The sequence below is a fragment of the Spermophilus citellus genome, assembly GCF_964194105.1.
Source record: "Spermophilus citellus genome assembly, chromosome: 10".
Classification (NCBI taxonomy): Eukaryota; Metazoa; Chordata; class Mammalia; order Rodentia; family Sciuridae; genus Spermophilus; species Spermophilus citellus.
This window is the reverse complement of record NC_138197.1, coordinates 128232401-128244584: the sequence shown is the minus strand read 5'-3', so window position 1 is coordinate 128244584 and position 12184 is coordinate 128232401.

The window sequence follows — 12184 nt, the reverse complement described above, 5'->3', positions numbered from 1 at the left end:
TGTTTTTTTCTTGGGAGTAGCAAGGCCTCAGAGACAAAGGCCTGTGTGCACAGTGGCCAGAGGGGCCTCTGCAGCTCTCTCTGCTCTCTCTGTGGCTTTGGTCGGCTCTGACCTTCTGCCCACCTGGCCCCATCTCTGGAGTAGACAAGATATGAGGGAAGCTAAGGTCACACCTGGGAAAGCCAGCTTGTGTGTGTGTGTGTGTGTGGGGGGGGGGTGCTTTGTGTCGATGTTTGTCACCAGGGTGAGGCAGCTGAGCCTTAGCTATAGAAGTCTGTTCTGTTTGCACAGCTTGGGTGATGCCAGGGCTTTGGAGAGAGGAGCACTTGATGTTCTGGTGCCTGAGGCAAAACGAGGTCCATCCAGTGCACAGTGATCCTGCTAATCCACGCAGGGCGCCTTCCAGTTGTGGCTTGCTCAGGTTCCTTATCCAAGACAGCAGTGGGAGAGGCAGGAGTGGTGCCTCATGGCTTCTGGAGTAATTAGAAGGGTTCTATAAAGGCATGATGTGGCCTAGAGGTGCAGCAGCACCCAGGTCCTTAAAAGTGACCATTCTGGGCTGAGGTCTTTCCCTTTGGGACAGACCCTGATGTTATAGCTGGGTTTTGGGTTGAGTGCCACCTCTACCCCTTGTAGGAACTTGCCCCCCCCCCCCAGCCATTTCTGTTAACAGGAGGAATTCCTACCTTGCTCAGCCCCACTTAACTTGGGTCCTGGTAGCTCTCAAATGAGGTGACCTTCAGGCTGAAGTCCCCATTACATGATTTAAGTGCTGAGACCTGTGAACTGCAGGCAGCCTAGTGGGTGACCTATGAGTGGGGAGGAGGTTGCAGCCTGCAGGTGGCTCTACCTGAGGTTCTGTTATCGTCGGAGCCCAGCTGTGGGTGAAGGTCCTAGCTGTCACTGCACTTAAGTCTTTGGCCGCCAGGGGGAGCCCCTCAGTTGTGCTGCAGGTATGGGGGGGTAGGATCTCATCCCACAGTCCAGGGACTTGACTGCACAGCAAAGGGTGTTGGGCTCCAGGCCCTAGGTCACCAGTACCTTGGGTTGCAGAGTTTGGCAAGAAACTGTCCAAGGCCAGGGCCTTTTCCCTGGGGCCTCCGGGTCTTCCTGGTTCAGCCAGGCCTGCTGGGGCTATGGCAAGACCCCCTCCCATTGCGGCCACCCTTGGCTTCTGGAACCTCCTTTCCTGCTTGGGGAGGGAAGGCTTTGCTGGTCTGAGGAACAATGGCTGCGCCTTGTCCCTTACCCAGGGCTAGGTGTCCAGTTGTGGTTGTGTCTGGATGGGGATGTGGGGGTCCTGAGAACAAAGACCCCTGGGGTGGCTTCCAGGCTGAGGGCACTTGCAGGTCGTCAGTAGAGGCTGCCACCCTGCAGGTCCACCTGTCCAAGTTACAGGGTGCCTTTGGCAGCCTTGGCGAGCAGGGGCAGGGCCCTCACTACTGACCATCCCCACATCCCTTCCCTGACCCCCCCCCTGTTGGGGTGACTGGTCACATTCCACAGCAGTTCCAAGCCTAAGTCTCCTCAAGTCCCAGCTCTGGAAGGCAGGCCTTCTGCCAGGATGGTTCCTCAAGGGACCCCACGTTCACTGTCCAGCTGGGGCTGTGAAGGCCAAGTGCAGAGCACTGGCTCAGCCTGGTGGGGCACAGGGTTTTGGTTTTGTGATGCACAGTCTGCTGTCTGGACATGGCAGAAACCTCCAGCTTCCCAGGGACCTCTGTTCCACTCCCGGAGACAAACGATGAACAATAAAGGGGGTGGGTGGCTTTAGAAGAGAGAAACTGAAGAAACATGACACTGGGATCCAAAGGAGGAAGGCCCGGGCCTGGGGGGATCCAGCCTGGAAGCTCTGTGGGGACAACACCCAGGCAGAGGAGCAGCACAAAAGCCCTGGGGCAGGATGAGGCCTCCCTGTCCTCAGAGCTCCAGGAGGGGCACCGCCCTGGTCTCGGAGCCCTGGGCAGGTCCGGCCTGCAGCAGTCCCTGGGACTAGTGGGTGGGTCGTTGGCTCCTGTGCCTTGCCCCTCCAGGTGGCATGGCGTGCACTTCCTGTCACGTTCTGAACTCCCAGACCTGCCTCTGGAATCTGGCGACAGAACACGGAGTCTCATTCCAATCCCCCTGAAAAGGAAAAAAAGAAAAGAAAAAACCTGCTGGGAATTTCTGAGCAAGTGGGGACAGGGAGGTGGTGGCAGGAGCCGCCGTTGCCGTTGCCTTAAAAGGTGCGTCAGAGCCAGAGTCTGCAGAGCTCACAGGGGATGGCCCCAGGGCAGAGCTGAGGCCAGCTGGCCGCACCTGGTGGCTCACCCCAAAGTGCTCCCACCCTGGAGCCTGGTGAGGCCTTGCCAGGGCAGTGGGCCGTCGCCTGCTCCATGGCTCTCGGCAGGCAGCTGCTCGTCAGAGGCCTCGTGGTCCAGCCCTGCCTCCCTGTCCTCTAGGCAATGCCCCCCAACTGCCCACCCACCCAGTATCACAGTCCTTTCCTGGGCCCAGCCTCTGGTCAGCTCCCAGGAGCCCAAAGAGCTTCCCCTTCCCTTCAGGAGCAGGCGCAGTAGCCCAGGCTGGACCACGGAGAAGAAGCCCCCAAACCCAGGGGAGGCAGGACGGGAACACCCACAGGCTCTCTGGAGTACAGTTGGGGGGAAGCATCCAGAACCTTCCAGGGCCCAGCCTCACGCTGACTGAGGCCGCTCTAGGGACAGGCGGACCTAGCTGGGAATGGCGTGTCTGCACCAGGCACCGAGACTGCAGGGCTGTCCCTCAGGCAGGTTCCACTGTCCAGCTTGCCAGGAAGAAGCTGAGGCTGAGGGAAGGTAGGTAACTCGCCCGAGGTGCAGCGTCTCACCCCCACCCTGTGCCACGAGGGGACAGAAGGCATATCTTGACTCATTTATTGAACACCTACTATGTGCCACGCCTCGTGCTAGACACAGAGTTGTCTCATCAGTCCCAGTGACCGCCATTCCCACTTCACAGATGGAGAGTGAGGCCTGACTGGTCCAGAGACGCCCCCTAGACCACAGTAGGCTCCTTAGGTGCTCGTTCTCACTGAATGAGCCCAACAGTCCACAGGAGGAAACTGAGGCACAGAGATGAAGCATGGCTCCCTCAGGGCAGACTGCAGGAGAGGGAGGCCAGGATTTGAACCCAGGCTCCCAGCACCCCCTGCTCCACCCTCCCTGGAGAGCCTGAGGGAGGGGTCCCCACAGCACTCTGTGTTCTCTGCCCCTGTCTCAGGACACCTCATGGCCCCTGCTTTCTCCACAGAAGGGGGTGCAGGGCTGCTTCCCTGACCCTCCCCGCCAAGTCCCCCTCGGCCAGGCAGAGGAGGAGGCCGTGAGCGAAGGCGCTAAAGATAGCCACTGGCCACTTCCCCATCCCGCTGGCCACCACCTCAGAGCCAGTGGCCACCCCAGAAGGCCTCCACCCAGACATCCGCACCCAGCCAGACTGCAGAGCCTGGTCATCCAGCCCAGGGCAGAGCGCAGGGGCCCAGGTGGTGGTCACGATGGTGACTGTCACTGAGCCTCGGCACACCTCAGGCTTGGGCCAGGCAGGGGTCCCTCGTCCCACGAGGTCCCTCCACCGAGGTCTGAGCTCAGAGAGGCACCGGCTCCTGTGAGCACACGGCTCCAGAGACACCCAACGCCAGCAGGACCCCCGTTTCCACCATGGCCCAGTGCCTGGGGACACACCAGCCTGGGGACACACCAGCCTGGCGGCACCCAGGCCCATCAGGACGCCATGCCCACGCTGTGGCGGAAGCATACACCAGGGAAGCTGGTTCACCACACACCAGGCCTTTCCTCCCCAGGTGGCTACTGGACCAGCACACGGCTGGCCCCGCTTCCAGCCACCGGGTCCCTCAGGACCCAACCCCCCTGGGGCAGCACAGTAGCCAGTGGATGTCACCCATCATCTCTGGAGGTCAGTGTTCTGGGGCACAGAGCAGGGGCTGGAAGGGCAGCCCGAGGATCTGGAGGGACAGACGGGCCCCCTGACACTGTCCTCCAAGCACCAATGTGCGCCCCTCGTCCAGTGCAGGGCCCTCCCTGGCCCAGCGGCCTCCCTGGCTGCACCGCACATTCATTTATTCATGTCAGCAACGTTTATGAAGCACCTACTATGCGACCGGCATGGCCCATCTGCCTCCAGCTCACCCCAGGCTGCTGTACCTCGGCCACACAGACACCAGATGGCCCGCCAGCCTGTGCCTCGAGGACCTGTCGGCAGTCCTGGCTCGGTGTGTGGGAGAGAGCTGGCCAGGGCTGGAGGGCTCAGTCTCCTCCTAGCACCAAACTCCCGCTCTCAGGGCTGAGCTCGTGGTTAATTAATGGACTGTGTGATGTGTGGGCCCTGCTGGGACTCCAACCCAGGGCCCAGGGCCGTGCTGGAGGTTAAGTGGTGGATAGCTTCAGCATCTCTGATCTGAAGTGCTGCAGCCTAGGGGTGTTTCAGATTTGGGAGTTTTTCAGATTTTTGAATATTTGCATGGACTAGTAACCAGAAAAATTGAGATTTCCTAATCCCCAAATCCAAAGTGCCCAAATTGGGAGGCTGAGGCAGGAGGCAGAAGTTGAAGGCCAGCCTTGGCAACTTAGTGAGGCCCTAAGCAACTTCGTGAGAGCCTATCTCAAAATAAAAATAAAATAGGGGCTGGGGTGGGGCTCTGTGGCAGAGCACTTGCCTAGCACGGGTGAGGCACTGGGTTCGATCCTCAGCGCCATATTAAACAAATAACTAAACAAGTGAAATAAGACATGGTGTCCACCTACAAACTACAAAGAAAAATTTAAGAACCCCAAAGGTATAAATAAATAAATAAAATTAAAAATAAATAAATAAAAACTGAAAAGGGTGGTGCTGTAGCGCAGTGGTAAAGCACCCCGGGGTTCAATCCCCAGTACTAAGGAAAAAAAAAAAAGAAAAATCAGGAGCTTTCATAAAATTCAAATGTCCATCTTCCCTCGAACTGGGACAACGGCACTATCCGCCTGGAGCTGTGATGCTGCTGCCCATCACCCGGGCACCTCCCTCTGACCTGCAGGTGTCCTCCCACCTGTGAGCTGGGCCGCCTCTAAGTGCTGTGGTCCCAGAGGTCAGCAGGGCCCAGCACAAAGCAGGTGCTCAGCGAGGGACGGGGGGGGGGGGGGGGGCAAAGGCAGGGCAGAGGGATGAGCGCAGAACTTGCCCCGTGAGCCTGCCCCGTGAGCTCCTGTTACGCGGGGCTTCAGCCTCAGGAGCTGGCCGGCTGGGCTCTTATCTTTGAAAGCCTGATCCACGGCACCGTCCTGGGAAGGAACCGGAAGGTCCCGGACGCCAGAAGTGATACAGGACAGCGCGGCCTCCCAGGCCTGGGAGCTTCATCCTGGCACAGACCAAGGCCCTGGAGCCTCCTGTGTCCCACAGGAGGGACCCAGGACCTCCCCTCACCCCTACCGTGTCACCAAGCAAAAGAGCAAGTCACAGGGAGACACCCGGGACATGGAGAGACCTTCCCATGTCCTTTGGTTTGTGGGAACTATGGTATAATCCCCCCAGGACACCCTGGATATGGTGGGGGCACCTGAAGTCCCAGCTTCTGGGGAGGCTGGGGCGAGAGGGCCTCTGGAGCCCAGGAATTCAAGGTCAGCCCGAGCAGCAGAGGGACACCTGTCTCAAGGTGAAAAGTTAAAAAGAGGAAAGAAAATACGAAATGGTCAACCCCACGGCTGTGGGGTATGGACAGCGGCCAGGCTGGGCGGGGGGACAGCTGGCCCTGTGCCAGCTCCCTGGGAACGCGAGGTGGGGCCTGCCTGGGCCTCGGTTTCCTCGTCGGCAACCTGAGGTCTCGGGGAAGGCTGAGGGCCACGGTCAGTGCGGGTGGAGAGGGGCTTCCCGGGAGGGGGCTCCTGCTGAGTGTGAGGATGAACCAGGCCCCAGCCAGGGCCACCTGAGGAGCAATCCTGGGCTGGAAGCCGCCATGACCTAGGAAAGTCACAATCCAGGAGCGGGTTGTAAGAGAGGCCTGCGGCTAGAGGCCAGCAGGTGGGTCGCAGGGCCCCTGGAGGCCCTCCGAGGGAGGCAGTTCGTCTCAGGAGCCCCCTTCTGCAGTCGGATGGGGTGAGAAGTGGGGCTCGTCCCTCTGTCGTGTGCCAGGAGCCGTCCTGGTTCTGACTTGCTCCTAACCCCTGGGCAGGCAGGAGGAAGGGGAGAAGGCAAGGTCAGGAGGCAGGGGCCAGTGCCCGGAGCTCCGCGCAGGCCGCGCCCGCTGGGTGCCTTTCCTTCTCTTCTGGAGCGGCGTACCTACCCTGCTCGCCTCCTGGCCTGGCTTCAGTCACCTCCTCTTGGGAGCCTCTCCAGGCTCCTGTGCCAAGGTCCCCTGATGTGGCCTTTCGCCCTCTGCCTTTCCCTGACTGTCCCCAACACCCCTTTTGCTGCTTTCAGCTCTGTGACCATCTTCCCGGCCACATGAGATCTTCTTGAGCCAAAGTGCCCAGACTGGCCTCGAACTTGAGGTCACCCAGCCTCCCAAGGAGCCAGGATGACAGGCACACACCGCTGTGTCAGGCTCTGACGCGGGTGCTGGCGGCTGGGTGAAAAGATGTGGGGTCCAGAGCAGGGTGGGGGACCAGCCAGGAGGCCAGAGAGGGTGGCACTGCAGCCACACCACAGCCACGCTGCCGAGACCCTGTCCCCAAACAGAAAATAAGAAAGGGCTGGATGCAGCTTGGAACAGAGCCCTGGCCCAGCCTGGCCCAAGCCCTGGGCTCCATGCCCAGCAAAGCAAATTCCAGACCAGGGCAAACTGTACCTCTCCTCTGCTCCCAGCCCTGCAGAGTGCCTGCTGGATGCAGAGCAAAGGCCCGAGTCAGCACCTGGCCCTGCCGCCTCCCCATCTCACCTCCCTGTGGTCTCTGCCTTCAGCCCCAGCCAAGCCGCCTCCTCCTGTTGCTCTAGCAAGGCAGCTTGACTCCACCCCAGGGCCTTTGCACTGTCTCTGCTTGGTCCCTGGCCTGCTGCGCCCTGGACGTTCGGCCGCGCCAGCTCCTCTGTCCCCTGCCCCGTCACTTCACTGTCTTGCTCCCAGGAGGGCAGGGCGGGATCCTTTCTTTTGGCCACTGTCCTCCAGGCTGCCAGACAAGTGGGGGTGGGAAGGACGTGGCGTGGAGCTCGAGGGCGCAGGAGGAGGCCGCGGCCACTTCCCCAGCAAACTGAGGGAAAGCGGAAGTGAGACAGGCCTGGGCGGCCGAGCGTTTCCTGCAGGTCCCGGGCCAGGCCGCGTCCATGTTGGTGTGACCGCGTGCGTCCGGGCCTGGTGGGGGGTGGCCGGTGGTCCAGGTGGGTGGCGCTGGGGGGCTCCGGCCTGACGGTTCTGGGTCCTTGGCGCTGGCTGTCCTGAGACTCCACGGTGCCCTGGGCTCTGGGCTGCTGTCCTGCCCCTAGTGGACGCCTGAGGTCACAGCCTGCAGCTCCTGGCTGGGTGCCAACCCCAGCTCTGCCACCAGCCACTGACCTGGAGAAGCCTTCAACCACCCCGGGCCTCAGTCTCGGAACCTGGAAAATGGGAATGAGATGAGTCGTCCGGGGCCGTGGCTGACTGCGGTGAACGGAGGCGAGGAGGCCCTCGTCAACCTCCCCGGCCCAGGGTCCAGCCCGGGGAGGCCAGGCCAGCGGAGGTGGGGGCGCCTAGTGCAGGGGGGAGGCCCGAGGACCCAGAGGAGGCCGCTCCCAGGAAGGTGCAGAAGAACTGGCCAGTGGAGAGGGCGGAGGGAAGGGGCAGCCCGGCTGGGCCAGAGGACGAAGCCCCCAGGGAGGGGGCGCTGGGGCTGTGAGAATCTGCCTGGCGGGAGGATGGGGTGGCGGGGGCGGTGGAGGGCGGCCCAAGCTCACTTGGAGGCCTCTTAGACTTGGTCCTGGGCAGCGGGGAGCCACGGGAGGTGTCTGAGCAGGAGCATCAGCGGGACGCAGGCTGTGAAGAGGACACAGTCACACACAGCACCCAGCATCCAAGTCCAGGGCCGTTAGATGAGCAGTTAGAGGACCCGGCTGGCAGGGTGATAAAGGCCGAGGGGCCGCCGGAGGAGCTGTGGAAGCCCTGAGGGCGTCCTGGAGGAGGGGCCTGCGAGTGCTGGACCGCGCATGAGAGCAGCGGGCACCAGCTGACCTCAGGCAAACCGCTGCCCTCTCTGTCTCAGCTCCCACCTGCCCGGCCAGGGACCGACCAGGGCCCTCCCTGGGGTCTCAGCTCCCACTGGGCAGTCAGGGCTGGGAGTCTGCCGGGGGCTCATTCAGATTTTTTTTTTTTTTTTAATTTTGAGTCTGGATCTCACTGAGTTGCTCAGGACCTCACCAAATAACTGAGGCTGGCCTCGAACTTTCCATCCTCCTATCTCAGCCTCCTGAGTGGCTGAGATTCAGGGCAGGAGCTACCAGGCCCAGCTCAGGTTCCTGATCTAGCCCGAGACCCCACCTGCCTCGGTTTCCCCGGTGACGGGCTGCGGGTGGAGCAGGGAGGATAATAATGGTCGATTGTGGAAGGCCTTCCCGCCGCAGGGACCAGATGCCAAGGATTGTTTTCCATCCTTAGGAGGGTGGGCCCTTCCTGCGGAGAAAATTCCAGGCTCCTGCAGCCAGGAGGGAGCGAGCCTGCCACCCCCGGTGACCACCGCTTGCCGCCAACCCCTGGCATCCACCTGGTCTTTCTCCTCTGCTTCTCTCTCTTGGCCTCGGGGCCTGGAGGGGGGCCGCGGCTCCTGGGCCTGTTCCCAGCTTCTCCCAGCCCTCCCGCCATCCTGTGGAGGCACAGCCTCCTGGCCTCCTCCTCCTGGGCTCCCGTCCTGTGGAACACTGGGATTTGAGCAGTTTTCTGGTCCTTAGAGCCCTGCTCCTTAAGGTCCCTAAATCCAAGTTTCTGGGGTCTGATCTGCGTCTGCCAGACGCTGCATCCTGGCGGTGACGGGGTCCTGAAATGTCTTGGGAGGGGAACAGGAAACGTCCCAACAGCCACTGTGGGTCTAGAGTTTTCTGGTTCCCAGGCCCTGTGGTCCTGGCGGTCCTGGACGTCTTGTTTGTGTCCCTCTGATGCCACCTAGCAGGTGGGGGTGTCCCGGTGCTGGGGTCTGGGGGAGGAGAGGGCCCGGCTGGGGTGGTGGCGGCCAGGTGCGCTGCTGTGGGTGTGGGCGGCAGCTCTGATGCTGACAGCTGGGCAGAGGCCGCTGCCCGAGCCTCTCACAACTGGCCCTGACCCAGGAAGAGGAGGGGACAGCGACAGGAGGGACCCAGGGGCCAGGCAGGGGACCTTCCTCCTCTGTGCCCAGCTGTTGCTGCTGCGCTCACGCTCACGGGGCTGGGCAGGGGCGGGCACAGCGTGGGGAGGGGCTTTGCGGCCCCACTGAGCGCCCAGACCCCCTGGGCTCCCGGGGACAGCTGGGACCGCCCCTGGGTCACCCTCCTCCCTGGGTGTCGTCCCTGTCACAGTCAGCCTCCCCGTTCTTTTCCCTCCGTGCCTCCCTCCGGCCATCTCTGGGAAGAGTTGGGCTGGCGTGGATCCCTGGGGGCCCTCGGCTACCCCCTCCACCCGGCTCCCCTGCCCTCTCCTCGGCTCCCTGGGTGGAGGGGCTCCGGCTGCCCAGGGGCCTGCTTGGCGGGCTCTCAGCGGCCGTGGGAGCTGGAATTCGGCGCGGTCCCTGGCTTGCGCTCTGCCTCCTGCCTGCCGGGGCGCCTCCTCTGACTCAGGGCCAGGAATTCCTGCCGCTGTTCCCCGTGGGCCCCAGGGAAGGGGTTGCCGTGGGAGGGGCCCCGGCACAAGCTGGAAACCGGGACAGGGAGGGAAGGGAAGGGACCCAGGGCCAGGGGGGCCTGGCAGGGGGACGGTGGAGGAGGGGGCACAGGGTCCGGCTTCATCCCCCAGCCCTATCATTTCAGCCCTCCCACGTGCTCAGGTGGCCACTGTTCAAGAGGCCTCCTGTGCCAGGCATATAGTAGGTGCTCAATAAAGTAGCCCTCGCTGGGCTGCAGCCCGGGGAAGGGCAGAGAGAAATCCCGTCCACGCAGACACCTGAGACGAGGTGTGGAGAACTTCCTGTGAGGAAGCAGCGGGTGCTGGGCAGGTAGCAGCTGGGGCCTGCTGCTCAGGGGGCTCAGGGGCATCTCTTGGTGGAGACACCTTGGTGGAGCTGTGCAGAGGCCAGAACCGCCCGGGGACATGCAGATGAGCTGGAGACCCTGACGCTGGGGTGGTGGGAGGACAGTCGGGGCACCAGCCATCCCTGACAACCACAGGGTGCTTCTGGCTGCTGAGCGCAGAATGGGCAGTGGCCAGGCAGGGGGTGCGACGGGGTCCCAGTGAGAAAGGACGCAGGCTGGGACCCAGAGGGTAGAGGTGGCAGGTTCTGGAGGTGTCCCCGAGGGAGAGCCTGGCTCATGGGCCGGGTGTGGGCAGAGTGGTGCTGAGTGCTTAGCAATTGCAGCGTGTGCCAATTTCAGTGGTGTAAATACTCCTACCCCCCAGTCCCGAGGATGGAACCCGGGGGCTGCACCACGAGCTTCTTGTTTTATCTTGAGACAGGGTCTTGCTGAGTTGCTTAGGGCCTCGCTAAATCGTTGGCCTCAAACCTGGATCCCCCGGCCTCAGCCTCCGAAGTTGCTGGGATTACAGGCGGGGGCCACCGCGCCTGGACGGTCAGGGTCAGTTTCAAGCCGCTGGGCCCAGTAGGTGAGACGTGCATAGGAGCACCCCGTGACATCACTCTGCAGCATTGCCACCGTCCAGATGCAGGAGACGCTGGGACCTCGGGAGCACACGCAGCGGGAGAGCGGGAGACACTGGCGCGAGGAGGGCTCCTGAAAGCGGAAGTTTGAAGACTTTAATGTCTGGCAAAAGCTGTGTTCAAAAGCTGGTTGCAAGATTCCTGAAAATTTAGCAGCAGCTGAAGGAGTTAAGTCGTGGGAGGAGCCACTGAGGGAAGGTTCGGGGCCCTGCCGACTCTGGTCATCCTCGAACTCAGCCGCCCTGACCAGCCGGCCCAGCGGGCGTGAGGGAGGGGGCCTTGGGCCAGGGGGTGAGATGTCCCAGGGAGCTCCCTGAGGGACAGCACCCTGTTGGGGGTCGGGGGCTCCTGTCCTGTCTGACCCCTCTTGCTGTGACATGGGGTGGCTGTCACACTGCAGACCTTAGTTTTCCCATCCGTTAGGCCTTCCCCAGCCTGATGGCCCCTCGCTCTGGTTTCCGAGGCGCGTGGGGTCTCTGTCCCTGTTGGGCTTGGCCCTGGGGCTGCAGACGTCCCTCTTTCTCTTTTCTGGTGAGTATTTCTAGACACCCACCTGGCCTGCCCCAGCCTGCCTGGTCCCCCAGCTGTGTTGCCCTGGAGCCTCTGGCTCGCTGATGATGTCACCCTGGGGAGACAGTGACTTCAGGCGGGGGTTACCCTGCCCCAGGCTCCCCAGGCCCAGGGCCAGGCCTGCTTCCTGGGGGAGGGGGCTTCGTGGGCTTACCCTCCTCTTCAGACACGTCCTGGCTCCCCTGGACCCTGGGCATAGATGAGGTCTGACGGGGAGAGCGCTGGGCCTCCCCAGCCCACCTGGACACCTAGAGGGCAGGGTGGGGGTCCCCAGGGCGGAGCAAGGAGCCTGGGCTCAGCCCTACCCAGCAGTGTGACCTCGGGAAAATTACTGTCCCTTGCTGGACATCAACTCTTATCTTGAACTAGGGGTCAATTTCCAAACTAGGGCCTTTAGGCTCATTACGGTGGAGAGGAGGCCGGAAGGTGGCTGGAGCAGGTGGCCTGGAGTTGGTGGCTGCAGGTTTGATGCCATCAGCGGGGGGTGATTCAAGCGTTGCTCTGCGTTAGCCTGGTCCTGGCCCCGTGGCCTCCATGCCTCCCAGGACTGTTCCCTGGTAGTCCAGAACCCTGGCCTCCCTGAAGGCACCCACTCCACCTCGCTGCCGAAGCCGAGGCCACGAGTCACCCCTTCACCCTCAGCAGCACGGCCGAATCTCACTGGGTACAGAAGCCAGTGTGGGCGGGGGGCACCCACAGGTCCTGTTGCATGAAGGTCAAGAACAGGAGGGGCACTTGGTGACAGAGAGTGCGCAGCCTTGGGGACGGGGTGGGTACAACTGACTGGAGCAAGGTGCTTCTGTGGGGAAGGCTCTTGCCCTGATCTTGGAGGGTGCTGGGGTGCTCTGGTGAGAGACTAT